Below are 26,863 nucleotides of genomic sequence, written 5' to 3'. Positions count from 1 at the left end.
AAATACCAATACAGATTTTGATGTAGCGGAATTTTGAATTTCCACTCTGGGACTGAGAAAAGTGGAAAAATGTGACTTTTTTCAGAAATTTTTGACGTTTTTCCACTTTTCTCAGCCCCAGAGTGGAAATTCAAAATTCTGCTACATCAAAATCTGCATTGGTATTTCCTCTTTCATTTGCTTTTTACCCCATCAAAATCCACCCAGTAGATCCTGAGAAAAACCTACCTTTGTGTTTTGAGGAAAATCTCAAGATGGCGTCGCATCTAAGTTGGTGGAAAGTGATTTTCTTACTCTTTAATGATAAGTCTTTAAATGTCACCAACACTTGAAAACCGAGTTTAAGAAAAACCCCAAGAAAAATTAAAATATTTAATTTCACCAGCTCTCAAAAGAGACCCCCCTTAAGCAGAAAATTGGGATTTTGACAAGAAACTCGTGCATTTGATCAGGAGAATATCTTATTTCTATCAAAAGATTATTCTTCTGGTCAGGATAATGTTAATTTTGGTCAGTAAATGTGCTATTATGATAAGCTTAAATGGGTATTTGACCAAAATCATAACTTTCTGTTCAAAAGATGGGGGGATCATTTGAAAATTATCCTTGAGACTTGAACCCACATAAATCTGAAAAAAAATATAGAGGAAATTTGAAAAAGCACCTAATTAAATCTTGAATAAATAATAATAATAAATAGAGGGTAACGAAGTGCTTTAACAAATTCTAAAAGCAAATCACTCTAAGGACTTTAAAGAATTTTTTAAAATTCTTAGAATCCTGATTCGTAAAAACGTCCTCACGTTCTTGAACACCGAAAGCACCCTATTACTTTTCCGAAAGGTAAACAAGACCAATTACACCAAGAAGTAGGACAAAATGTGTCAAAATATTTTATTTAAAGAAATAAATTCGAAAAGCTTCATCAAGAAATTTTCTATAAAGTCCATCCCTAAGCTGAGACTGACTTGTGGGCTAATTGAGTTTTAGTTTGTATGGGATTTACACCCTAAACCGATCATGTAGACAAAGTCTGGACAGTTGAATTTGTAACCTTCCACCCAGTTCATTGACACTCGCCCCAGCATAATCCTTTTGAATCCCCAATCTCAATCCCAATCTAGAAGGGTTTTCCGACTCATCTCTGTCACGATGGATATTTCACTTTTCAGGGATGAAAAGGAGGGTGATTGCGTCTGTTGTACAAGTCGCTGTACGTGCGAATGGGAGAGAGATATTTGTTGAATTTTCCATCGAGCAGAATTCCTTGAATTCTCCCTCCTTCATCCGGCACTCCTTGCTTTTCGCGTGGAACCGAGTGAGATGGCTGGGAATGTCTGGGAGATGCTGCGAGGGGATGTATATGGTGAAATGTTGGATATATTTGCACTAACACCGGTTTCTATGGGAACCATCAATCTTTGCCTTGTGCATCGAGGATTCCTTGTGCGCGCGCGAGTTTCTCGCGTTGTCTCGCTTCTCCCTCAGGACGCACGGCATCTTGCTGATTCACCCGAAATGGGGTACCCCGTGGGGGTGCACAGGGACGTGGAGTGCCGCCGGTAGAGGGCTACACATACACGGTGGTTGAGGGGCTGTGAGAGGGGGCATGGGGGTGATTTAAAGTTGACTGACAGGGGAGATCGTTCTTTGGGAAAAAGTGACACACCAGGCCGCTTCTCCTGGGCTCACGCGTGCCCCGAAAATGCATGAGATGGAAGACAAATTTCGCGAAAGGGCTCTCACTCTATCACATCTCCATGGGCTACATCACCTCGCAAAGCCATGCCACCCCCTCGAAAGGGTGGGTGACTCAGAATGGGTTCGTGTGTGTGAGTTGGGCTCACGGTGCGCTGAATCGATTTTCAATTAAAATTCAATTGCCTCTCCTTTTGCCAATTGCAAACAATTACAGTTGGGTGCATGTACAAGAGAGAAGGCACGAATACCACCCCCCACACACCCTCACAGCACCCCCCATCCCTAAGTCCCTGTGGCAATTTCCATCTCGCGAAAAATATCCCTCTTGCTTGATTAACATTTAATATGCAATAATTCATTAAATTTGATATGCAGAGAGTCTCTCTGTTGAATTTTCTTTTAATAATTTAAATACATTTTCATCAAATATTTCATTTTAGCATATAGCTATTATTTATGTAATATCAACTTTGGGTATACTTTATATACTTTTTTGTTTGGAGGGAAATGAATAGAATATAAAGTTTATTTGACAGCTGTCAAGGAATTTCTTATGCCAAATTTCATTGTCATTAATTTTATTTTGAGCTAAATTTATCTATTATTTCTCTATGAAAAAGAAGTTTATTTGTTTTTTGTATGGAGCAACAAAATTGCTATACTCTTAATCTGGAGAATCAAAAATGAGTAAGATATCGCTGAAATTGCCAAAAAAATGTAAAAAATGACGTCACTATTGTACTTTTTGTGTCTTTCAATTTTCAATGTTTGATGAATTTATGCCTAATATCTTCCATAGAGTTAATAATTATCTCTATGGTTTCTTCAATAAGTTTTAAAAAAGTATTTTTATGCTTCATGTATCAAAAGAGACAAATATTACAACAGTGACGTCATAGTTTGCATTTTTGAGTAAATTTTGTAGGCTTTTCTCAGAGGATTCGAATGGTAAATGAAAAGTCTTTTTGGTGATTTCTATTTGTTTTTAATTTCTACGAAATTTCATGAATCCTGATTGATTTTTCAAACGAGGGTGTACATTATGGGAAACGGGTAAATTTATTTTAAATGGCTCACAAAGCTGCCAATACAATAAATAATTTTTAATTATTCTGGTATGTTTAAAAATTAAAATGTCACTCAAATTGCTTTTCAGTGGAAATTAGAAATTAAAATTCATTTTCTGAGAAAAAAATTGACGTCAATCATCTCAATTATATTCAAAAAAAAAAAATTTTTAAAGTCAATAAAATTTTTATATTATGTATTTGTGAATTGAACATAAGAAGCATTTAAAATTGCACACTGATCGTTATTCGATCCGGAGCAAATTGGATGAAAGCCAAGTGTCCTAATCATTGCTCTATTGGTTTCAAAAAATTTTAAAGCGTTGGTAATGTGGAAAAGTTTGTTTAAATGTTTAAGATTATTATATTTTACTCGAGAATAATTTATCTCTTAAGATAAAGATTCTTAATAAGATATTATACAAATCCCCAATTATTCTAGATAAATTCGCTCGAATAAAATTCCTTTTATCATAGTTAAGAAGAAAGATTAAAATATTTCAACTTTTACTCGGTTTAGTGTACTCAACTACATACACAATATGTAATCTTACAAATTATGCGATGCTTCGTAAACTTACAATCCTTGATATTTTAGGCCTCATCCTAATTTATAGCTTTGATTTCAATGGGGTTTCAATTTAATTTCCTTAAAGCCCTGAGGGAATCCACGAAATCGAATGAGTTTAATCCGGACTTGCCTCACACACCACCCCCGATATTTGCCGAGAGGAAATGGTTGCGGGAGGGGGAGGAGGACGAAAAAAAATATTAATGAGGACAGTAGAGAGCTTTTTAAAAGTGTTATGTGTGTATATAAAAATTAATGAATCTCATTTGTGAATGTGACATTCAATCAGTCACTTGTCAAACACCCTGTCTTTCATTACATTGACCTCACCCCATTTCTCCTGCAGGACTTTTCTCTTTTCTTTTCTACCCTTATTCGTCCTATTTTCCTTCAACTCCTTTTTTTCCCTTTCAACATGTTTTTCCATTTTGCCACCCCCTTTCGTGTACACATAGTTACACACATATACAGTCAAAAAGACGCGCAAATAAGAGGAAATTTCTTTTTTTTTTGGGAAAGTTATGTGTGTTGTAAGGAAGGAAGGGAAAAGCAACAATGATGAGAGAGAGAGATTCGAAGAAGTGGAGATGAAGTTGAGGAGGGAAATGTTTATTTAATGGAATGTTATTTATGTTTGTATTACATTTTATGTTATATGTTAATTTTAAACATTGAATTATGCAAATATTGATTCTGTAATATGAAATAATATTAAGAAGATGAATCAACATTGAAAAGGGAATGACAGAGAAAATGAGATGAGATGGTATTCTATGCGTGGTAGGGGGTTTTGGGGCGTACCGGGTGTGAGAGGGGGGGATTGTTAAAGAAATCCTCTTTTCAAAGAAGGATATGAATTTTCCGTTCTTTAAAGTGCAAATAATGTGGGAGAGGTGTGAAAAGAAAGGGTGTGCGTTAGGGCGGAGAAGTGCGAAGGAATTTTCTTCACTTTTTTTTTTATCAATTCCCCAATCGATTTTGCCATGTGGTGGATGATAAAAGGGGTGCTCCATAATAATTCTCTGTACCATAACTACCTCACTATCTCCTTGTTTCGCAATGAGTACAGAGAGGTGCCCCTCTTGTGTGTGTGTGTTTGTGCAAATTTATTGTTATTTTTGCCACCCTCTCCCCCGTCGTTTTACCCACCACCATTCGAAAACAATGTTATGAATTTCATTCCTCGGGGGTGAAATAAATTACAAATGTGAAGAAGGTGCACACGGGGTACATGATAGAGGAAGACAAAAGAGTAGGTGAACTATTCGTTCATCTCTCACATTGAAATTTCATCATTACTCCCAGGGGGTTTATCATTCAACGGAATACTATACATAAATATGTCACGAAAATCCATGCATCGCACTCTGTCGTAGATTTCTCTTGGGGGGAATTGTATGTAATTTTGCAACGAAAAGGATTTTGGGAGTTTAAATTCTTATATTATATTTTATTCCTTCCATGTTGGAAATAGGGTTTAAAAACGAATGAAACTTCTAAAGCGCTAAAAGAGATTAAAGGAGAAAAACTTAATTGAATTTTATCAGTTTTCTTGTATTACGTGCTGTAGTTACGGCAAATGGGGAGATGACCTATTTTCACAAAGATTAATGTAAACGCTAGTTTATTGTGCAGTGTGCATACTTTTAGGCACAAGTTGGTATTCTTTTTTTTTAAATTCCTTTGTTTGCTTTGGCACTGAAACTCTAAGAAATTAAATTTTTTGTCTATAATTAGAATTATAAATGATAAATCTGAGTTTAGCCACTTAAATTTATAAATTTTCCTATTTTACTACGATGTTTACGATCTATTTCTTTAATATTTCATCAAAATTTAAGAGTTTTTGCAATAACATTATTATGGCGATTATTAAGATTAAATTAAATAAATTAAAATATAAATTACACAGCAATAGGTATTGTCCTAAACTTTGTGGACCTGATGAAGAGAGAAAAAAGCTCTCAAAACGTCGTATTGTGAAGCTGCTCTCGTGTGCACTGCCTTTCTCCCATATTTTAGAAATCTCTTTCAATCCTCTTCAAACTCATCATAAATATAAGTATCAAGACGTTCTAATTGAATATAACCCACAATTAAAACCATTAAAAGCTCTCAAGTTAAAACCTTAACCCCCTGACTATACGATAACTTTCAATATTTTCTATAAAAAAATGTTATTTTGAATGCTCAACTTCTTTTAGATTTTAAGCTCCGAAAAATTCATTCCATTTGCTTTGCGTGCAACCACATGGCCTTGTGCGGTTGACTGTCTGACCTTTTCTCGTGCAGAAAATGCTGAAAAAAAAAGTTAAAGAGTTAAGTGCTTCTCACGTGCAAATGCATGAATTTTTCTTTAACAATTTATTATTTCACCTAAATTTGTGAAATAACTCTGAATGTATTTTGTTTTCTAAATGCTTTTCGTGTTTACAGAGTTTATGATGGAATAATACTCCACTCTACGATATTATGTCCCTTATATTTAGGAAGGGGGAGAAAATCTTTTCTTTCTTTCCCCATCGTGGTCATAGAGGGGACAAAAAGGCAGGAGGAGAGAAAATGATAGAGCAATTGAAGTCAATAGCAGGAGTTTTGCAGGAAAATGAAGGAAAGGAAAACATTAATTAAATGAAATTTCGTATATACCGGTGAATGGGGAAAAGGAGAGAGAAAAGAATTTTTCCAGGGAATTTCATGCCCAACAAATGAAGGTGTGTGTTAGGGTGAAAATTGTATGAGAGAGGTGAGAAAAGTCTCAGGGTGTGAGGAAGGAAATTTGTGACGATTGCACCACGCGAAATGGGGGTCAAAGATTAATATTTCACAGAAGAGAATTTGTCTCATTTCTTTTTTTCTTCCTTCTTTTGTATTATACCAGTTTTTTTTGTTTTGTTTTTGTTCTATGTATTTTTCTTCGTGGTTTTGTGATTGAATAATGAAATATTTAAGAGAGGGTTTTCTCTTTTTTTTTTCAACCTGGTAGAAAATGAAATTCCTAAATGTGAAAATTTAACTTGCAAAAAATTGCTAAATGGCAAAATTTTCTCCATGAGTAATTTTTGAGGGAATTTCTCTTCCTTTTTTTTCTACACGGCAGAAAGATTTTGGGGGTGAAAGATGATGCCATTTTAAAATTATTCCATGTGCTTTAACTCGTGGTATCAATCATTCCACGGAGTAGCTCAATTATTGAATCTCCTCCATCCACCGCACATGGATTTCTTCTTCATCCCTTTTCCCTATTTTCAAGTCATGTGAAAAGGGAGGGTGAAATGAAAGGAAGTATAGGAGGATTTTGGCACAGAGAAAATGATGAGAAAAATTGTAAGATTGGTCTTGAAGGTGATTCCCTACCCCACAAAAGAAGAGAGAAACTCGTCGTGTACGTGGGTTATGTTCAAAAAGTACAAAAAGTTCACAATATTAGGAGAAGTTTTTTGGTTGTTTATTTCTTGATGAACAAATAATTATCAAAAAAAATCGTTGAAGCAATTAAATGATTAAAATTGATTCAATTAAAAAGTCAAAAATCACTAAAGTGACGTCATTTTTAACATTTTTTGGGTAAATCTTTACAATCTTCTTCTAGCTAGTTCTAGTGCAAAATGGAAAATCTTTGTTGATTTCTTATTCTTCTTGATTCTCCAAGGGGATGGTATAACCTCTTTTTCTGTGAAGAAAAGTCACTTTTTGTTGACCAAAATGTATGAGGAATTCTCGAATCTCGATCAATCTTGATCGATTCCCGAGAAACACTTTAACTTTTTTTATATTAATAATGTTATTTCGATGATGAGATAGGGATCAATCGAGAGCTAATTAAATGTACTTTCGATTGCAAGTGGAATTGTTCAAATTGATGCCTTCCTCTGATCGGAAGAACCTGCTGCCTCACAAAAAGTACTGATTTCTCGGGGTTGGGCAATCCCCCTGTGATTCTCAAAATTACATAATGTGTATTCGAATTGTTTCTTTGTATTAGGATTTTTCTCACGCTGAAACGGGTAAACTCCTTCTGTCATATGTAATACATACTCAAGTTATATAAAACATTTTTAGAACATTTTTGTCTTGTAAAAATATCCAAAAATATTAATTTTTATAAATTACTAGTCAACCCGAGCCCCCAATCACGTGTGAGCAATCACCATTTTAAGCTATAAAAGGGGGGCGTATATTAATAGGGGGGATGAATAATACGGTACCCCGAGAAATTCTAAAAATAAAAATATCCCGTTATCTGACCCTTCAGCAGTAGAAAATGGGAAAAAATCAATTTTTCTGTGGGGGCGCTATTAAGGGGGGTTGGGGCGGAATCCCATATAGCGCTTGCAACTCGTATTGACCCCCTCTACCCCCATACCAAATTTCATCAAGATCGGCCCAGTGGTTTCGGAGGAGTTCATGTGCCACAGACAAACAGACTTTTCAGCTTTATATATTAAGAAGAAGATCTCGCTGAATAAATTTGAAAAGAAAATATTCATAAACCTTTAATAGCAAACTTACTGAACACACTATTCTACAGTAAAAATGTTCAATTTTTCCTCATATTTTTCCACCCTCATCTCTTTAATCAGGAACACTCTGTATAACACAGAGAGGGATGAATATTCTTTTGGACGGTTGGTTTAGGGTGGTGTATGTGTGGCATGGGGAGTAAAATGAATAATTTCCACTCGATTTATTCATGACTATAATTTTTTTAAATGGTTTGTATGTGAATTTTCTCAACATTCTTCTTCCTCTTTGTTCTCATTTTTTTCCTTTCTTTTTTTTTCTCCCTTGCAGCGTTTTTTTATATAAATATAACGCATGTGAAAAAAAAGAATAAATAAAATATAGAAAATGTAATAGCACACGAAGAGTAGAAAAGAAAATGAAATTATCTGAAAGTTCCAATTAAATTACACTGCAAATCTTTTTAATGTTTCTTTGGGACATATCAAAGAACAAAAAAAAATCGCGAAGAAAAATATCTTGTAAGAGGATCTCTGTTTTCCTTTTAGTTGACAGAGAAATGGAATCATGTAACATTTTCCACAATATTTTATTAGTTTAATGTTACTCTCTCTCTTTCTCTCTCTCTTGTGTCTCTTTTCCAGTGATTCTCATTCCATTTGAACAGGGGGTGTTTTCTCCAAATAGAATTACATCTTTCTCTCTCGCGAAATGGATGGATGTGGGGGGTGGGATGATGAGAAAAAGCTCACTGTGAGATGAACGCGTAGGAACTCAATATTTACGTACCGAGTCTTCGTCTTTTGGGAGAATGTTTTGGGAAAACATGAAAATCAATAAGACTGAAATTACATTTTAAAGTCAGAGTTGTATTTTGGGGGTAGGTATATATGAGAATGTAAAGTCACCCTCTCATATCCAACATACATCAGTTGTATACCTACACAAAAAAAGACCAACAGTTGGGGGTGGAGGGAGGTAAAAAAAAACGTACCATGATATTTTTCATCTGGTTTTCCCCTTCATTTCATTTTATTTGCAAAATTAGAATTTATACCTCACAGGGTGCCTATATATTGAAAGGGTTGCTGGTACAGTTTTATTCTGACACATTTAATTTTCCCATAGCAATTTTTCTCCATGGTCTCCAACGAAACATGAGATTTTTCTCACTTTCACCACGAATAGGGGTGAAATGTGAAACTAAAGGGTCACTTTTTTATATTACCTACAAACACGGAGTGGTGGAAAATATTTAATTCCTTCCAATGATAAATGTGAGATGCAAAAAAATAAAAGGTGTTATTGGAATTCTTTTCATTTGAACCTAAAAAAAATATCTAATTTTGTGAAAAATTTATAATTCAAAGAATTTTCCGAAATAATTCTTAACTACCTAATGTTGTAAAGTGAAGTAATATAAAATTAATTAGAAATATTAAAAAGTGTAAAATAATGAAAAAGTCATCATAGAATCTATTTTATTTCTAGATTAAATGTTTATAAAAAACATATTTTTCTTAATATTAGTTTGCATTTTATTTATGGATACAGACGACACAGACATATGACTCGAGAGGTGGTGTCAAAGTTTTGACAGCCAATGTCATCACGTCAATTTAATGTCACTCAAAGAATTGTCAAATAAATAGCCTGTCATTCCGTTCCTGTGTCAAAAAAAATATCAATCAAAGTAAAAACTAATTCATTTTTCTCAATTTTTATGGCTCAACTACAAAAATAAAATGCCTATTGATCAAAAGGGTGGCTTTTAAATTGGCACCACTTTGTCTGTTTTTTATGGCATTTTATTATACATTTTGACAATGAGCGAAAAAAAAAGCAAAGCACATTGGAGATGATAAAAGCAACTAAGGGGGGCCCAACAAGAGGGAAATATGAATAAACAGAGAGAGAAGAATGCCGTCATCTATCATTTTGAAAAGCTTTATATTATTTATAAGTTGTAATTTTGTTTGACATTAGAATGTTTTTGGCGCAATGGGTGGGTGTGTGAAAGAGAACACAAGATATATGATGCGTTGCGATTTTTATAGCATTTAATCTAGATTACGTGCATTTTCCACAGCGCCATATCCCATTAATTTTCATTATTAAAGTTTTTCTCTTCGCATTTTTTTCCCTCTGTTGTACGTACACCTCCTCTTTCACCGACCGATGGTCTCATTTTGGCCTATTTGAGGCAAATAGCCATGTGATAATAGAGTATATACGAGAACGGTGATGTGGGGCCACAGGAGAAGATGGTAAAAAGATGAGTGCGGGTGGATAAAGATGGGGCATCCACAACGCAGTGGGGGGAAATGAGAAAATTGAAGGGTGGAATGGGTATGAGATTAAAGATGGAAATGTCCATGGCAAAAAAGGAGATGCAAGAGTGGAGTGAGGAGTTTGAAATTAAATTGACGTGGAGCATAATAATAAGTTTAGGAGGCAAATTCGTTGCATAATTGCTAAATTATACAGCACATCCAATTGACCTATTCTGCACCAATATCTCTCTTTCTCTCTCCACTAACAACTGCGATATTTGTTAATAATAAATTTAATTTGCTTAACAATTTATCTCTCAAGTACATCAAATATACATATAAACCCTCCAAGCTATATTGTGGTTACACTCGCGAGGAATATCGTTGGCGCGTGTTCTCAAATGGTTTATTTAAAAGCCCACAAAAAGACGTAAAATTGCTTTTAAATAAAATCTGCAATGAGGAATTTTGCAGGAAAAAAATCCTTTATGTTCTTTTAAGACATTTTTTAAGTATTGTATTTGAGTTTATTCGAACCGGGGATTTTAGAGGTGTTAATAATGCGTTCTAATCATTATGCTAGAATCTTGTTTCAAACTTCTCAATGAAGCATTTAAATAAAAAACGAAATCAGGCTTTTGAGTCTTACAATTTCGATTTTTAAACAAGCGAAGAACAATATTTGATAGAAATAAAATGTCTTGAACAAATACATTTTAATCTACAATTTTACATCGTATTTTTTACATTTTATTAATGTATTTACCATCTTTCTTTTGCTTTTCTGTGAAAAATGCTATGAAATTACAAAATTTCATAACATGATAAGAAAGTAGCATGGTAAATGTAATGAAAAGAGCGTTATTCACAATACATACAGTAAGTCCCCCGCATGTAACCAAAATTGGTTTTTAAATTATTGTAGGGGATCATTAAAGGTTCAAAATAAGCGTGGTGATTTCCCGGAAAAGCGCTGGGAAACCTACGAATTTTCCGGTTTTAGGTGTAACCTATATTGATTTATTTCTCAATTTCTATCAATTGTAGAATATTGCGATTGGTGTCAAATGAAAGCTATATCAATGCTTAATATTATATATTAAAACCATTTTCCAAAATGCACTAGAAGGTGAAAATTCGGAAAGATTTTCCGAACACGCATTTTTCTTTCGCCTCCCATTTCCACAATATTGCATGGGACCACCTGGAACATCCCTCATTTTGTAGCTTTTTTAATCCCCTTTCATTTGGTATAGCACTTGCTGGGGAAATCTGCTGGGAAAACTGTTTTTTTTTTTTTTAGTGATTTTCAATGTTGGAAAAACTCACTATTCGAAGGGCTGCAATGTTATACCGGATGCTCATAACGACTTAGCCGATATAACAATGCAGCCCTCGTATTGCCATCTCATCAATATTGCATTAGTTAGAATCGAGACTAAGTCGGTGTGAGCTCCGGTATAACATTGCAGCCTTCGAATAGTGAGTTTTTCCAACATTGAAAATCACTAAAAAAAAAAAAACAGTTTTCCCAGCAGATTTCCCCAGCAAGTGCTATACCAAATGAAAGGGGATTAAAAAAGCTACAAAATGAGGGATGTTCCAGGTGGTCCCATGCAATATTGTGGAAATGGGAGGCGAAAGAAAAATGCGTGTTCGGAAAATCTTTCCGCAATTTTCACCTTCTAGTGCATTTTGGAAAATGGTTTTAATATATAATATTAAGCATTGATATAGCTTTCATTTGACGCCAATCGCAATATTCTACAATTGCTAGAAATTGAGAAATAAATCAATATAGGTTACACCTAAAACCGGAAAATTCGTAGGTTTCCCAGCGCTTTTCCGGGAAATCACCACGCTTATTTTGAACCTTTAATGATCCCCTACAATAATTTAAAAACCAATTTTGGTTACATGCGGGGGACTTACTGTATGTATTGTGAATAACGCTCTTTATTCTAAAATAAACTTGAAAGACTTTTCGATAAAAGTTTTCATGTAATTTCATATGAGATTGCTATTTACTTGGGGAAAAGTTATCAGGAGCAATAAAATTTTCAATGGAATCCCAAAGTTTAAAAGTATAGAATGGAGCGGGAGGGCCGCGTGAGGGGGGGGGGGGATTGGGGTGAAACTTTTCAATCCTATTTTCGAGTCAAACAAGTAAAATGTGCACTTTTATCAATGAAAATGAAAAGTAAAATTTTTTATTGCATTCACTCAGCGAAATTTCCTCTCCTAAATTTTCCTTCCGCACACCCAATGGAAGGGGGATTTTTTTATCGTTTGGGGGTTTATGATTGGGAAAAATACATACAGAAGAGTACGCGAGGATGTATGCGGGGTTATAACAGTGATGGTAATAAAAATGTGAAGTGTAGTGTAAAGTCGGCTTATTTATTGGAAATCCATGTGTGTATATACCTAACTATTATATTATTTATTGCAATTGAATTGGTTGAAATGAAATAAATTTTCTGCACTTTGTTATACATTTTTCTCAAAACAATCTTTCGAATTTTCTTCACGTTTGTTTTCGTGCGAAAAGTGTCTCTCTTCATTTTTTCTCCCCTTTCCCATTTTTCTCAATAATAAAATTTTTGCTGAAACATTTTGTGTGTGAAGGGGGGGATTTGAAGTCAACAAAGGGTGAGAGCGTTGGAATGTTTTGGGAGGGAGGCAAGGGTGGGTTTGCGAAATAAGATGTCAGTAGTGGAAGAATGGGGGTCTTGTGTGTAATAAATTTTTCCAAGGAAATAATAATAGTAATAATCGTAAAAGATGAAAACTTACCCTTCATGCCATTCAATCACTCCGCAACCCCTTTCCATCTCTATTCAAACTCATGAGAAACTGTCTCCACATTGCTCTCTCTCTCTCGCTCTCCCTTTCTCTCTTTGGGAAAATTGGAAAATATATTTTAAATGTATTGAAAAGTTATATTTCAGTGCGGCGCGCGGGTGGGGAGAAAAAAATTGCGAATGTACCTAACTGGGGGGAAAAAAGTTACCCCCATAGCAACGATTGGGCGCGCGCTCTCCTATACAGTAAAAATTTCAACCCTCTTGTCGTCCTTTGCCACCAGAAAAATCGTTGAGCTCCTTTCTTCTACCACATTCCTTCCCGGGTGTGTTTTTTTTTCATCCTCCTCGACAACCACCTTCAACACGGCAGCTCTATTCCCGTCGAATTGACAAACTCAATCCCATTTCATACATTTTTCCAAAATGAAATGGATTTTCAATTTTCTAACACAGTGATTTACGATTGGAAAATTGGCAATACAGCGCCCAGGAATATGTGTACAATTGTGTGCACCTGAATGATGAGGGGGGTGGGGGAGGGTTAAGCCAAAGAAGAGATCCCATGAGAAAATTTATCTTTCACATAGATTGCATGTTATATAAGGGAAATGTATTAAAACAATTGGATAGAATTGATAGAATCTATAGATTATTTTCTTGAGATAGTTTAATAAAATTGAACGATTTTTCACGATTAGATTTTTTCTGAGCAGATGAAAAAAATTACAGAAAGTTTTTCATGAAAAGTTTGATTGTAAAAGTTTTTGTATAAATATTTGAATTGAAAATGATATTATGCACAAAGGGGGAGAAAGTTTTAATAAATAGAGCATTTCTCGTAATTTTATATTTAACCCTTTCGCGACGGCATGAAATATTGAAACAATGAAATATTAGGTCTTTTTATAGTGAATTTATTTTCTAAATGCTCTCAAACAATGAACCTAATTCAGCGACCAAGAAGCCCTTGAAATTCGCTTGAAATCTTGAAATTTCAGTACAAAATTTAAAGATTTCAAGGGTTTCTTTGTCGCTGAATAAGGCCCAATATTTTAAATATTTAAAAAAAATCTTTGTTTTTGCTATTTTATTGCTGAAAAAAAAAATTTTAAAAGAGCCTCGATCTTATATGGGTGAGGAACTAATTTTGATCCTCTTTTAGAGAATTAAGAAAAAAGAGATTTCTCGCCAAATGCAAAAAAAAGAGCACAACTTTTGATCATTTTACTCCTTTAAATGTTTCAAAACATTCGTGACAATGTTTCGTCAATGAGTTTGGCGCTAAGTATGTTTTGAAACATTTAAAACAAAAATCTAAAATTGTATTGGTCATGGTTTGCTGTAAAATACTCCAAGAGTTAAGTATTAATTACTTTTATGAAAAAAAAATTGTTTTTAATTAAAAATGGTTTAATAAAAAGTTTAGAAATAAGAATTTAAGTTATTAAAATGATTTTTTTATATTCTCATAAAACAACGCAATTTTTAAACAATAACCCCCCGCCGTCGTTAATTTATTTCCTGCAATATAATATTTGGGGAGATTGATCAAATTTCCCTGACAAATTGTGCCCATCAATCATGGAGCAATAATTTTCCTGTCCAAAGGAAAATAAGCTAAAATGTTCATTTTAAATTTAAAAGGTCTTCTGTCATTTTCAAATTTACTATCCTTGAGCGAAATACACACACACACGCGCCTTGGACGAGATAAATGTCTGGTGGATGAGAGAGAAAGATAGATGGCAAATGATGAGTATTTTACATTAGAGGAAAAGCAATTGTATGTCATGTTATTTCTCTCTCGTGTGAAGATCGTTGGAAAATTCAAATGGATTTTCTCATCTCATGTACAACAAGAGGAGGAAAATTTCTGCCCGAGTATGCGTGCTGGGGAGAAATTTAAAGCAGAGAGGACCATTGCAAAATTTATATATATATTTTCACTAAAATTTAAATAAACCATCAATGGGAGTTCGTTTCACTTGGAAAAGTTTTTTTTCTTCTTTCCAACCATAGAGCACTTTTTTGTCCCTCCGTTTTTTTTTTTTACTTTGTTCCTCTTCTCGGGAAATTTGTTAAAGGGAGGTGGGGTTGTGTTTTTTTTTAACCTGCTTTGGAAAAGCATTTAAAGAGTTTTTTGTGTGGAGAATTAAAAGCTCTCGGGGGTTGGATGGAGAAACGATGGCACACTGTGCGAAATGAGACGAATTGGAGTGGCGCGTGCCGGGCGAGAAGCTTTGAAATTGCACAGTGCTTTTTCAACATAAAATTCATGTGATTTTTCCCTCCTTTTTCCACTCCCCTTTTCTCTCTGGGGGTAATATAACGGGGTGAAGGGGATGTAGTATTTTGGTGAGGGCGCGTCCAAGGTAAAAGGGGGAGGAAAAACGAGAGAGCGAGAGAGCATTATATCCAAAAAGTTGATGTTGCAGAAATTGCGAGCAGTTAAGAATTAGAGATAGAAGTCGCAATTGAAGGAGAAATATGATTGAATCAGCCATAAAAATGTATTTTAATTTAAATTTATTGCCATTTTATTGAATCATCTTGTTTACGTTCTTTTTTCTCTTTTGCTTCACACAATCGCATCCCGTCGCAAGTGGAAGTGCGGTGAATCTATCCAAAAGAATTTGTTCGTGAAGAAAAATTATATTGAAAATTGTTTCTAATGAAAAAGACCCTGTGTATATTTATTAATTTCAATTCTATTTTCACTCAAAATAAGAAAATATTGTGGGTGAATGTTGGGAAAGAAAAAAATATTGGAGATATTTTTTATAATCAAAATTGATGTTGAGCAAGTAACAGCAATGAAAACCTCATGAAAAACACAAATTTTCATCAAGAACTTATCGAAAATTAATGGAACATTTTTAATATTTTGAAGATTCGCCTTCAAAGAATTTTTTTTAGAGTTTCTCTGATCTAATTCTTGGCGATTTTTAAACAAGAACTTAAAGGAGTCTATACGTTTCTGTATAGGAAAATCTGAAATTCAAGAAAAATTGGAGAATGTGTATAGGTAGAGTTGTTTAGAGTATCAAAAAAAGGTCAGGAATAACAAAAGAAATTTCCCATTTTTCACTAGAATCGGCTGGACGAAATTGGCAAAATTTTACTTGAAAATATGAACAATGACGTCACTAATGTATTTTTTCTCCTTTTTCTCTGCGCTTTCGGATCCATTTTCGTACGAATTCAAATAATTTAAATTAATTCTTCAAGTTAAAATTAAGGCTTTTGTACAAAAGAAAATGTTTAGAGTCCACAAAATTCATATAACGATAAATAAAGGCATTTGTTTCCAAGTATTCTTGTGGTCACGAAAGGGTTAAAATGTGGATTTCCCTTTTGATTTATTTATACAAAACCCAAATCTTGAGATTAAATTAAAGATTTCTTTCATTTTTTAATTAAAATTATAAAAATTATAGCATTTTGTAAGTTAAAACAATGAACGAAGAAAAAACGATTCTAAAACTTTTCCCATTTGTACATTAATTTTCATCCCATACCATTGGCACAACACAACCCATTTTTCCGTTTTTCTTTTCACCCCATGATGCTGTGAAAAAGATAATTTTGCAACTTTAACGATGACTTGCACACCCAGTATTCAACTAAAAGCCCAATAAGATGGAAATTCATCCCTACAGCTGAGTGGGAGATTGTTCTATTTCACTTTTTAAGTTCATCCGGGAAAAGCGACGTGATTGAGGGGGGTGTGAGGTGCGGAATGAGAAAAGTTGAGGCTAAAGAAGAGTATAAAATGTGTGTGAAAATTGAATGTGAATTGAATTCGGGTGAATGAAGGTGGTGAAAAGCACTTTTGAAAAGTTGAGGCTGCTTTCGCTGTATGAGGGTAGAAGTGTGGGGTTCTATTAAAAGCTCACTAAGGGGTGGTATATACGGTGTGGTTGATTCTCAAAAGAGATTAACGAGGTAAATTAAATGTCAAATAATGTAGAATTTTCTTCCATCTTCCCCTCATATATATATATAACTACTTCCGCGATGCTTTTTTTTCCTTCAGCGTGTCTTTCACCTGGAGAGATGGGAAATTAATTAAAAATTAACACCGCAATGCAAAATTTTAATAACATTTTTAATTGACTAATTTCCTTCTAAGACAATATTTGGGCGGATTTGGCATGGGAGTCTCTATACACAGAGACGATGTGATGAGGGGAGAAGAAAGAGAGTGGGAGAAGAAATTTATTAATTGAAATTTACGATGATGAATGAAGGAGAGATTTTCATCAAAAAGTTGTATGTTTTAGCCAAGACAATGGATATATATGGGTGAGATGATGAAGGTGAAATTGCGATGAAAAAGAGATTCAAGAAGGATTCAATTATCTTATTTACTCATTTCACTATTTTTTTTTTTATTATTATTATAATTTATCCACTGTTATTTCAATTCTAATATCACGGCGCACATGAATAATGGAGGAAGGGAATAGATGGATGTGTAGAGATTAAAATGGGCTAAATTGGAGGCATTTTAATTGGACATCACATTCAATAGAGTTCAATTTGGAAAACTTTCTTTCACATCAACTCTTTCGAATAATATTTTAGTAAATTGAAATTTTACAATTTGCCCCAACATTGATTTGGAATTATTTTGTCAGTGTATTATTGAAAATCTCACATAACGATTGAGATTTTCAGATGTTATTGCAAACAATTCACGATAGAATGGAAAATTCAAATTGATTTTCTCTGCGCTGTGTTGTAGCCAGACAAAATACACTGTCATGTGTGATAAGAGAAAATGAAAAGAATTGTTTTTTTTTTGTTTCTCAACGTGATTGGAAGTTTTTTTTTTGTATGAAAATTTCTCATTTCTGTAGGTTGTTGAAATTGTTTGACGGTTTGTTGATTGTATCGGTCATTCATTTGCATAGTAAAGAGTATTTTTTATGAGAATTATTTTTAATTTGATCTCCAGCTCATACAGTGAAATATTATAATGAAATGCAAAAAATATGCTTTTAGGTAGCAGATTAGTGTACCATAGTTTCAATATAATGCATAATTTGTAATTTGTCTTATCTACCATCAGAGATTTTTTTTGTTACCAAGTATGATACGGCAAAATTTATAGAGGGTTGTGGATTCGCTACAGTGGCAGTGACTTTTGTGTTTTTATTAGCAATTAATTATATATTCATATTCATGATTTAAGTATCTAGATACATTTATCTACTTATTTAAGATGAGAATTTTTTTTATTTAAATAACAATTATTTTTGTTGTTCTATTCATGAAAGCTTCATGCTGCATTTGCATATGAAGCAAATGCTTCAAAGACTTTAGGAATTCAAGAAATTTAAATGTTCCAAGCTTACTTATGAGTTATTTAATAGAAATGTTTATGTATACATATACCTGAGCATATGTCTTAAAGCACATGCTCGAAAAAATATACTCAAAGCTTATGCATATAAAGCATGGTCATGGTGCATTTGTGCAAAGGACAGAAATGTTAAAAATCTTAAACAATTTCCCAGCACAAAACAAAGATAAAATTAGCAATTAAACTGAAATAAAGCATCAAAACGTAATACATACACATATTTTATACGTATAAGAAGCTTATGCTCTTAATTCACTATATATAACTCCATTGAATATTATTCTAACTCAAATAATAATCAAATTTTGTGTATAACGTACTTATTTGACGGAGATATTGCTAAAAAGCTTTCTGTCAAAATTCTTTATGAAAATGTTTCTTGAATTTTAAACGATGCCGACAATACATTGAAGAATTCAATAGAAATTCCTCTTCATCTCTCTTTCAGATTTGTAATCAGATTTATCGGAATTTCATATCAAAGGGCCATCCATTGATAATTCACAGAGAGAATTTTCAGCTGAGTGAAATTTATTCTTGGTAAGTTTGAAAAGAATTTTCTTTTGAGAAGTATATGTGTGTGTGCTGATTTTCAGTGTATAACACGGAATGAGATTTTGCCTGTGACTCAAGTACAATTTGTACAAATTGATAATATGCGAGAGAATATAATGCGAGTGTGAGGATTTCCTTGGAAATTCATGAGAGTTTTCTGTAACAAAATTGAAAGAAAATCTCTGAATTCTCATCTTCTCTGGAAAATCGTTATGTGTTTTGTCAAAGTTGTCAAATTCCTTGTTTTAAATTTTATTGTGAAAAAGGGGTATGGTGAATGAGAAATATTATTTGGAGGAATGAGAATCAATGAGAGAATTGAGTTGGGTCAAAATTCACCCAAAACCAAATTCGAATTAATTCAATTTGTGGTGCACACACAAGGAAAATTTATCCTGGGAAATGTTTAATGTATAGGAGGAAATTTGTCAATGTTTCAATTTTCCTCCACTTCCTTTGTCGATGCTACATATCGTTTGCCTTATTTTGTGCTCATCTATTCTAAGTTGTATTAGAAATTCTTGAAATTAATTTCGTTATCTTGTATCTCGTCTTGTTTCTTTGATGATGAAGGAAATTTAAATGTGAGTGTATGTCGCGTAGTGTAGTGAGTAAAAAGCCCTCCTTTCGCTCCTTCCCATGAGAGTCTTTAATTTTGTATCATAAAAGTAGATTTTATTACGCGATTTTCACAACCCCCCAGTTTCCCCCGCGCCCAAAACTCACCCCGCGCGCAAGCAAAATGAAATATCTCAGAAAATCTTTCACTCCCTTTGAACCTCCACACACCACACCCAACAACCCAACTTTAATATACCATTTTACCCTTAAGCGGAATATTTTAAGTTACCTTCATATATAGGCATTTTAGATATACATGAAATATGTAAATTCTTCGTCTTTTTGAACCTGAAACATTTTCACAATAAATTTTATTTCATCAACAATTATTTCACAATTTTTTTTCACTGCCATTTAACCGATAAAAGGCAGTTATGCAATACTGCGAGTGAATTAAAACATTTATGTTGAGATAGAAGGAAAGAGATCAAAATGATTTACAATTTAAAGTTATATTTTATAGTTCTCCCATGTGTGTGCGTATTTCACTCTGCAACTTGTGGCAATTTTATCAGATCGACAATTTCTGTTTTCACCTGGACTTTCAATGTATACACAGTGGTGGGGATTTGAATTTATTCATGCTATTAAATTTACTTTTATATAAATTCTACATTTTAATTTAAAATACAAACTTTAGATTAAATTGTCTAAGGATTAATGGCTCTTGGTTGCGCCGTGGTATTTTCCGCTAGATGTCGTTTCTGTTGATTTAGCCCTCAAGCGGAGAAAAAAGAGCTTAAGCACTAATTTGTGCATCTAGCAGTGTAGCCACCACTGTATAGGTAGACACAAAAAAAATTTCAACCAAACCTCGTTGATTTCATTGTAATTTATTGTTGCAGTGATGTTTTTTTTTGTATTTCTTCCAATCGTAGAGTAATAATTTTCAAGGTACTCAGAACCCTTCCGCCATACAACGTAAGTCTTTCTATCATAATTTTTTTCTGTATAAACACACCCAGAGGCTAAAATGTGAAGGAAAAACAAGGCAAAAGTGAAGAAAGGTTCGTTAATGGCATTAGAGGGTAAAAATCTTGATATTGGAAGTTAAGAAATTAAGAATGAAGCATTCTTTGCTATCAATCTTCCATGAAGGGTTCTTTGTTTTGCGGTGTACAATCTTCTTCCACTGTCATTGCTTATTTATCCAAATCATCCAAATGAAGCAATATGTGAGAGTAAAGTGTGCGTGTGTGTGTCTGTCAATTGATGTTTTTCTTTCATATAAATTTACTGCCTAATCTCTTTATAATTATTTTGGTTGATTGGAAGAGAAAGCATTTTTGTTATTCACTCACAGCGAGATATGATATGAAAATGATGTTTACAAAAAAATATAATATATGAGTAATTGTTCAAGATACTCCGGAATCAATGTTTTGAAATGAAGTAATTAATTTTAGATTAAAAGTTTTGTAGAATTTTCTGAAAGGATTTTATTGTAAAATAATGTTTTAAAGTCTCTTTTTATATCGTTAAAAGAGTTTTTTTTACTATGGCTTTGATTTTATATATTATTGTTCTTTAGGCATAGAAGTGGAGATATGACGTCACGCAAAAACAATTCTATCATTATCTCTTTTCCTACGGTCCTGTTGTAAAAGCTATTCCCTTACTTTTTTGTTCAAATTTTTTTTTGCAATTTTTATAAGTTTTCTATTCTTAAAAATCTCTTTAATTTCATCATGTGTATAAACACACTAAAAAAATTCTTGTGTCTGGACTATCTTGTTTATTTACAATTCTCTTATTTTTTTCACAATTGCTTTTTTCCTTGATGTGTAATATACCTATTCTTATCTAGCGGAGTTTATGTTTATTGACATTGAAGGCAATATTTTTGAAAATGTATTTTTAGACTATTACGCCGGATTAAATAATAAGACTTCTCTAAATAAAAGCAAAAGAAATGATAAGACAGACTTAATTCTTCAAAAATATTTTCATCATCAAAATTTATTTTTTTCTTTCAAATTAAGGAGCTTATTCTGACAAAAATATTTTCTTTTCTATCTATTTCGTCTTACAAGGGATTTTGTAAGATTTGGCATTCCCACAAAAATTTCTTTTTCATTCTTTTATAGTAACACATACACAAACCTCCGAAATTAGAACACGAAAACAGATGTCGCTGTTAAAATTTAAGTTTTATCAAACGAAGTGAAACCGAAGATAGACGAAGTGAAACCGAAGATAGACGAAGTGGAATAAGTTAATGTAAATAAAGAAAATGAGGTTAAAGTTAAGTGAATTTATCAACAAAACACAATGGATTATTCGATTTTTGGTAAAAATTTAACCCTTTTAAAGTATTTTTGCATTTTCCATGCAAAAAATTTTCCATGAATTAAGAGTTTTTTCTTAATTTTTTTTTTATCCAGACTGTCATGGAAAAAAATTGAATCATCCGGAGCTTTTGAACATCTGTGGCATCCACGGATTCCGGGAAGGAATACCCGGACAACTCCCAGGCAGCATGAAATTTTTGTTTAATAAGCAGAATCTTATGCGGAATGATGGAAGCATTTCTGAAAGAGTAGAAATTGGTGGGACCAGTTCTACGGAATGACTATAAAGAGAAGAAGTCGCTAATCTAGAATATTTTTAAATAAAACATCTTTCCATACTCTAACTTTTTGCTTTTAATTCTACACTAAATATCGTTCAATGCAGCCTGTGTGAATGCATAATCTAATCATCTTCCTCAAAGCCAAGTCTCTGCAAAGTATTGACATTCGTTGGCATAATTCCCAAAAAAATGGTCAGAATTTTTCCACATATTTCACAATATTTTTTGTTAAAAAACAATTCCAAACACTCAGATTCATGTAAAATATCCGTCAAAGTAGTTAATTGCTGCTTATTATGACGATGAATCATGCTTTAGCGATCACAAAAATCACAAAAAGATTGAAAAAGCACCTCGACAGGTCCTTATAAATCATATGATTTTGTAAGATTTTCTTACAAGTTATAAGAAAATATTCGACCGGAATACCAAAACCTTTTCTTTTCTATTATAGCAAAAATGTTTCTCGCGACGTGTTCTAAAAGTTGAACTGTGAAACTTTTTAGATCTTACAAATTTATAAGTTTTTTTTGTGAGAATGCCAAAAAACCTTATAACTCACGAATTGTAAGAAAAGAAAAGAAAATATTTTTGCCAGAATTAGCTCCTAAATCTAAATCTAAATCCTTCGCATTATCATAAATTCTGTCCATGTTTTTTTCTACTTTTCAAAATTACTTCAATATTGCGTGCGAAAAGAAAAGCCTTGGAAATGCAAGCTAAGATTTTCTATTTCCTATTTTTTGTCAATTTTACACGCAATGAAAATGCCATAAAGCGCACAAATATTACATCCCAAAATTGACTCTCTTCTATGCAAATGAATCATAAAAGAGATTTTCTTCATCGATATTATCCAGTGGGGACGCCGGGCTGTCGCTTTGGCCATATGAAAAAAAAGAGTTTCAATCAATCACGCATATCTTTTACCCATAAAAAGCCCTGTGATCAATTACCCAGGGAGTGAAATCTCTTGAGGAAATTAGATACATGAAAATACGCTGAATTTATTGATAGAGAGATAGCCCTGGGTGGTGGGAAGTTATATTGGTGGGTAGTTTTTTTTTGGATTGTTTTCTTTTTGTACAAAAAATAAACGAATATAAAAGAACAGAAATAGAAATGTTTTTAATAAATTAAGAGAGAAGGGATGTAAACAAAAGGGAAAAAGACTTTCCGTATAATATGTTGTGATATGAGTACAAAAATTGCTCTGTGTGTATGTGAAACGGAAATTTTATTGCAGATTGCGCCCCTTGAGAAATTATTTCATTTTTCCCTCTCAATGTACCCCCACAATTCATCCTCTTTTCACCCCGGAGGGGCTGGGGAGCAATGTTGGCGCGCTGTCGATTTGAGCGCGCCATCTGAGGGAGATGCATGGACTTTTGTTATTAAATGGGGGTTAGCGCAAGTAAGAGCGAGAGGGTGTTCGCGAAGCTCTTGGGGGATTTATAAAAAAAAACTGAGGGGGTGTGGGGGGCTCTATACCAGGGAAAAGGATAAGCCCTTCCGCGGTGTTCTCTTTTCCACCAACATATCCAACAACTGTGTGAGAAATTGTGAGAACATTGTACCTTACACAGTGGTAAATTTGAAGGATACCTGTAACGTGCACTTTTAATAAAACTTTATAAGAAAATTGCTTTTTAAGTATTTAAGATCGTTTTTTTTTCTTTTTCGCTCAACTTTTGTTAAGAGCGTATGTACCTATAGGTAGTATATATGAATTGGTTGGATGATGAGGAGGAAGAATAATAATAAAATGGTAGGAGGGAACACCAAGAAGAATTGGATGATGATTTTTTACCCTCCTCTTGGTCTTTTTTTTCACCTTCACTCACCTGTGATTATGTTTTTCTTTTCTTTCATCCGCTAAGATGTTCTTCTTGTAATATTCTATGTATATTTTTTTCACCTTCTTTTGCACCAATATAAGAAAACTAATTTTCTGGTGAAACAAAATGAATAAAAATAACAAAAAAAATGTTACTCTCCTGCCCATTCATTTGGGAATTGATGAAATTTTAAGATTTCATTTGGGGAGCTAATTGATAATTTACAAAATAATAAATAAGGAATATTTTTTTCTCAATATATGTATATTATGCGTGTAAATTCAACAGGCAGCAATGCTGTGACTCGAGGGTAAAATGTGCCGTGTACATGTGAAAGTTGAGAAATAAACGCCAGATGACGCCAGCTCTGAAATTTCCACTAGAGGGCTTTTTTTTTAATGGCCCTTCAACAACCGCAATATTTTCATAAATTCCTCTCTCATTCTCCGTACAACTGTCTGAGGAAGAGGGTGGAAGAAAGTTTACCTACATGAGAGGGAGAGAGTATACAAAATTAATAAAATTTTTATTTATATTCCATAACAAGAACTTCATCATTTTCGAATGAATATAATCGACATGTTTGTGATATGCAAAAATAAATATAAAGAGACTTGTGTGGAAAATGTAAAAAAAAACGTATAAAATAAAATATTGCATCCATGAGTTATATGCGGAAAAGGAAAGAGAGAGAGGGATGTTGAGTAAAGTAAAAAAAAAGGTACAGCAGAAAAAAAAGAATTTCCTTTTTCCCTTGTATAATTGAATAGAAAACAAATATCAATTTACATAACATAAAGAATTAATTCCATTTATAGACTCCTTCTTTCATGTTTGTACTCGCGTGGCATGGAGAGGTGGGGTACGGTATGGCACAGGAAGAATTTTTCTTCATCATTTTTGATTGTGAGATGGAGAAGAAAATGTGAGTGAGATGGAAAAAGGAAAATTTATAAAGTACTTGCTTTGTGAGTTTTTTTTTCTCCTTCAGCGTCTTCGTGGAAATAATTCATTCAATTTTAAAATGAAATAAGAACGATATCACAAGACTGCGGAATAAGATTACATCATAATCATTTCATTTTTGGTATAACAATAGATCCATTTTCTCTCCATCTCCCTCGTTCCCGCTATCAATCTTCAGCAATTCTTTTAATAAGAAAAATGAAACGAAGGTTTTCGTTTTTTTTATTATTCTTATCGTTCTAGATTGATGGGGATGAATTTATGAAAGGATAATTGATACATAATATGTAGGTATGTTTTTCTTTGTGCCTTTTTTATCATGAAGATTTTTTTTACCTTTTAAAATATTAATTTTTCCTTCTATCTCATGGCTTTATTAAAAAGGCTTAAATAAACGTATTCATTTTGAAAATAAAAGTAAAAAAAAATAATGGAAAAAATTATTTCCGCTCAATTTATTTTTTAGTTCGTCCAACTTATCAAAACAACTTTGTTTTTCTCCATTTGGTTATGCAATTAAAGAAAACTTCCATCACAATGAATATAAAGTGGTGCAAAATGCTTGACAGTTTGCCAAGAATGTTTCTTTTACTCTGGGTGGAAAAAGAAAACACACGTATATAAATATTTTTCTTGAAGTTTGCATTATTAGTTTAGGAGGAGCACATCCAAAGCGGATGCAAAAGGATATAAGAAGATAAAACATTCAAGTTTAAATGGCAATTAAATGAAGAAATATGTAATTAAAGTTTTTAAATTAATTCATTGTTTGAATGACATTTTTTTTTCAATTTCAATTTAACTTTTTCTTTCTGTGTTTCTCTCTCTCTCTCTCTCTGAAACTTGAATACCTATTTTTTTTCTTTGTCTTTTGTGTATTCAGAGAAAATGAAAATTTAAGAATTTCAATCTTTAGTTTAATTAAATCATTCTAATAAAGTTTTTTTTAGGATCAGAAGAAAAAAAATGAAGTTGACGATTTTCTCAGAGTTCTTTCAATGTTTAAAAAGTCCTTGGAGAACTCTTTTAGAAAGAAATAAAAATTACAAGAGAGTCTGTAGGTGATTTTGAACACATTAACCTAAATATTTCAAGGGAATCCCTTAATACAAAAAGCATTTTTCTTAAATTTTCCATTTAATTTGCAGCACTATGCGGTGAAATATTGGAAAAGTTTCATGTGCCCGATGAAGGGGAAAGCCAGAGCTAGTTTGTGTCGTCGATGTTTTTGCAAGAGTGTCTGATATGCACATTTTATCGCTGAAAACTTTGGAGTTGCGCCCTACAGTGTGTGTGTTCCTTTTATGTAACAATCTTCCCCATGTATACACACTTGTACCCATGCATTTTGCAGTACAACCCCATTTAATGATTGAATTTTGCAAAATTCAATTTGACATGAGTTTGTTTTATATGCAATTTCGTTGGAGCTTTTGCATATGATTGCACAAGGATCACAACGAGAGCTTTTAAAGTGTTCCTGGGGATGGTGGATTTGGAATTTTTTGGCATCACAGGCATTTTTGTCTGTGTGCACGTTTTTCTCCGTACAATTTCCCTTTTCGTTTTTCATCCCACTTGTTTTCCAATTTTATACCTAAATGAAGAATTTTAGATTCCTTTTGTGGATCTCTGTGAGCTATTACAATAAAAGGGTTGCCAATTTTGTGGCGTTTTGTGTGAATATTCAAAAAAAAAACCGACATTTCTTTTGTTTTGGAAAATTAATGAGCAGTCTTCTCTGGATCAGAAAAGATTTTTTGATTACGTGTTCCTTAAAGCAATTCTTGATTGTTAATTTTTCTGATAATTCAAAAGCTTATGAAGTTAAGACAAGGGTTGTTTGTTATCTGGCATCATTACTTTCTCAATCAATTAATTAATCGGTAATAGTTAGCAATTAATCAATCAATCAAAGTAAAGCTGAAATTGAAATGGAATATTTCAACTTTGACCTAAAATTAGTTATTAACCTAGATGGAGGTGTCTAGTTTTGTCAATCATTTTCTCATTTCAAATTAAAGTTGTTGAGTTACTAATTGCTCATTTCCGGTTATAAA

The 26,863-nt window shown here is 33.1% G+C and overlaps 2 protein-coding genes across 2 annotated transcripts in view; one reads left to right on the top strand and one right to left on the bottom strand.

The window, feature by feature from the left end:
• Positions 1–26,863, bottom strand: part of LOC129790857 (uncharacterized) — a 679,906-nt gene that overhangs the window by 131,666 nt on the left and 521,377 nt on the right. The gene's annotated exons all lie outside the window — the stretch shown is intronic.
• Positions 1–26,863, top strand: part of LOC129790854 (TOX high mobility group box family member 3-like) — a 108,866-nt gene that overhangs the window by 1,646 nt on the left and 80,357 nt on the right. Inside the window, exon 2 of the mRNA XM_055828657.1 lies at positions 18,700–18,791. The gene's annotated coding sequence lies outside the window, so the exon portion shown is untranslated. The remainder of the gene's footprint in view (positions 1–18,699; positions 18,792–26,863) is intronic.

The sequence above is a fragment of the Lutzomyia longipalpis genome, chromosome 2 (genome assembly GCF_024334085.1).
Source record: "Lutzomyia longipalpis isolate SR_M1_2022 chromosome 2, ASM2433408v1".
In the NCBI taxonomy this organism is placed as follows: Eukaryota; Metazoa; Arthropoda; class Insecta; order Diptera; family Psychodidae; genus Lutzomyia; species Lutzomyia longipalpis.
The sequence above is the reverse complement of the archived record's forward strand: the minus strand, read 5'-3'. Positions and strand labels throughout refer to the sequence as shown.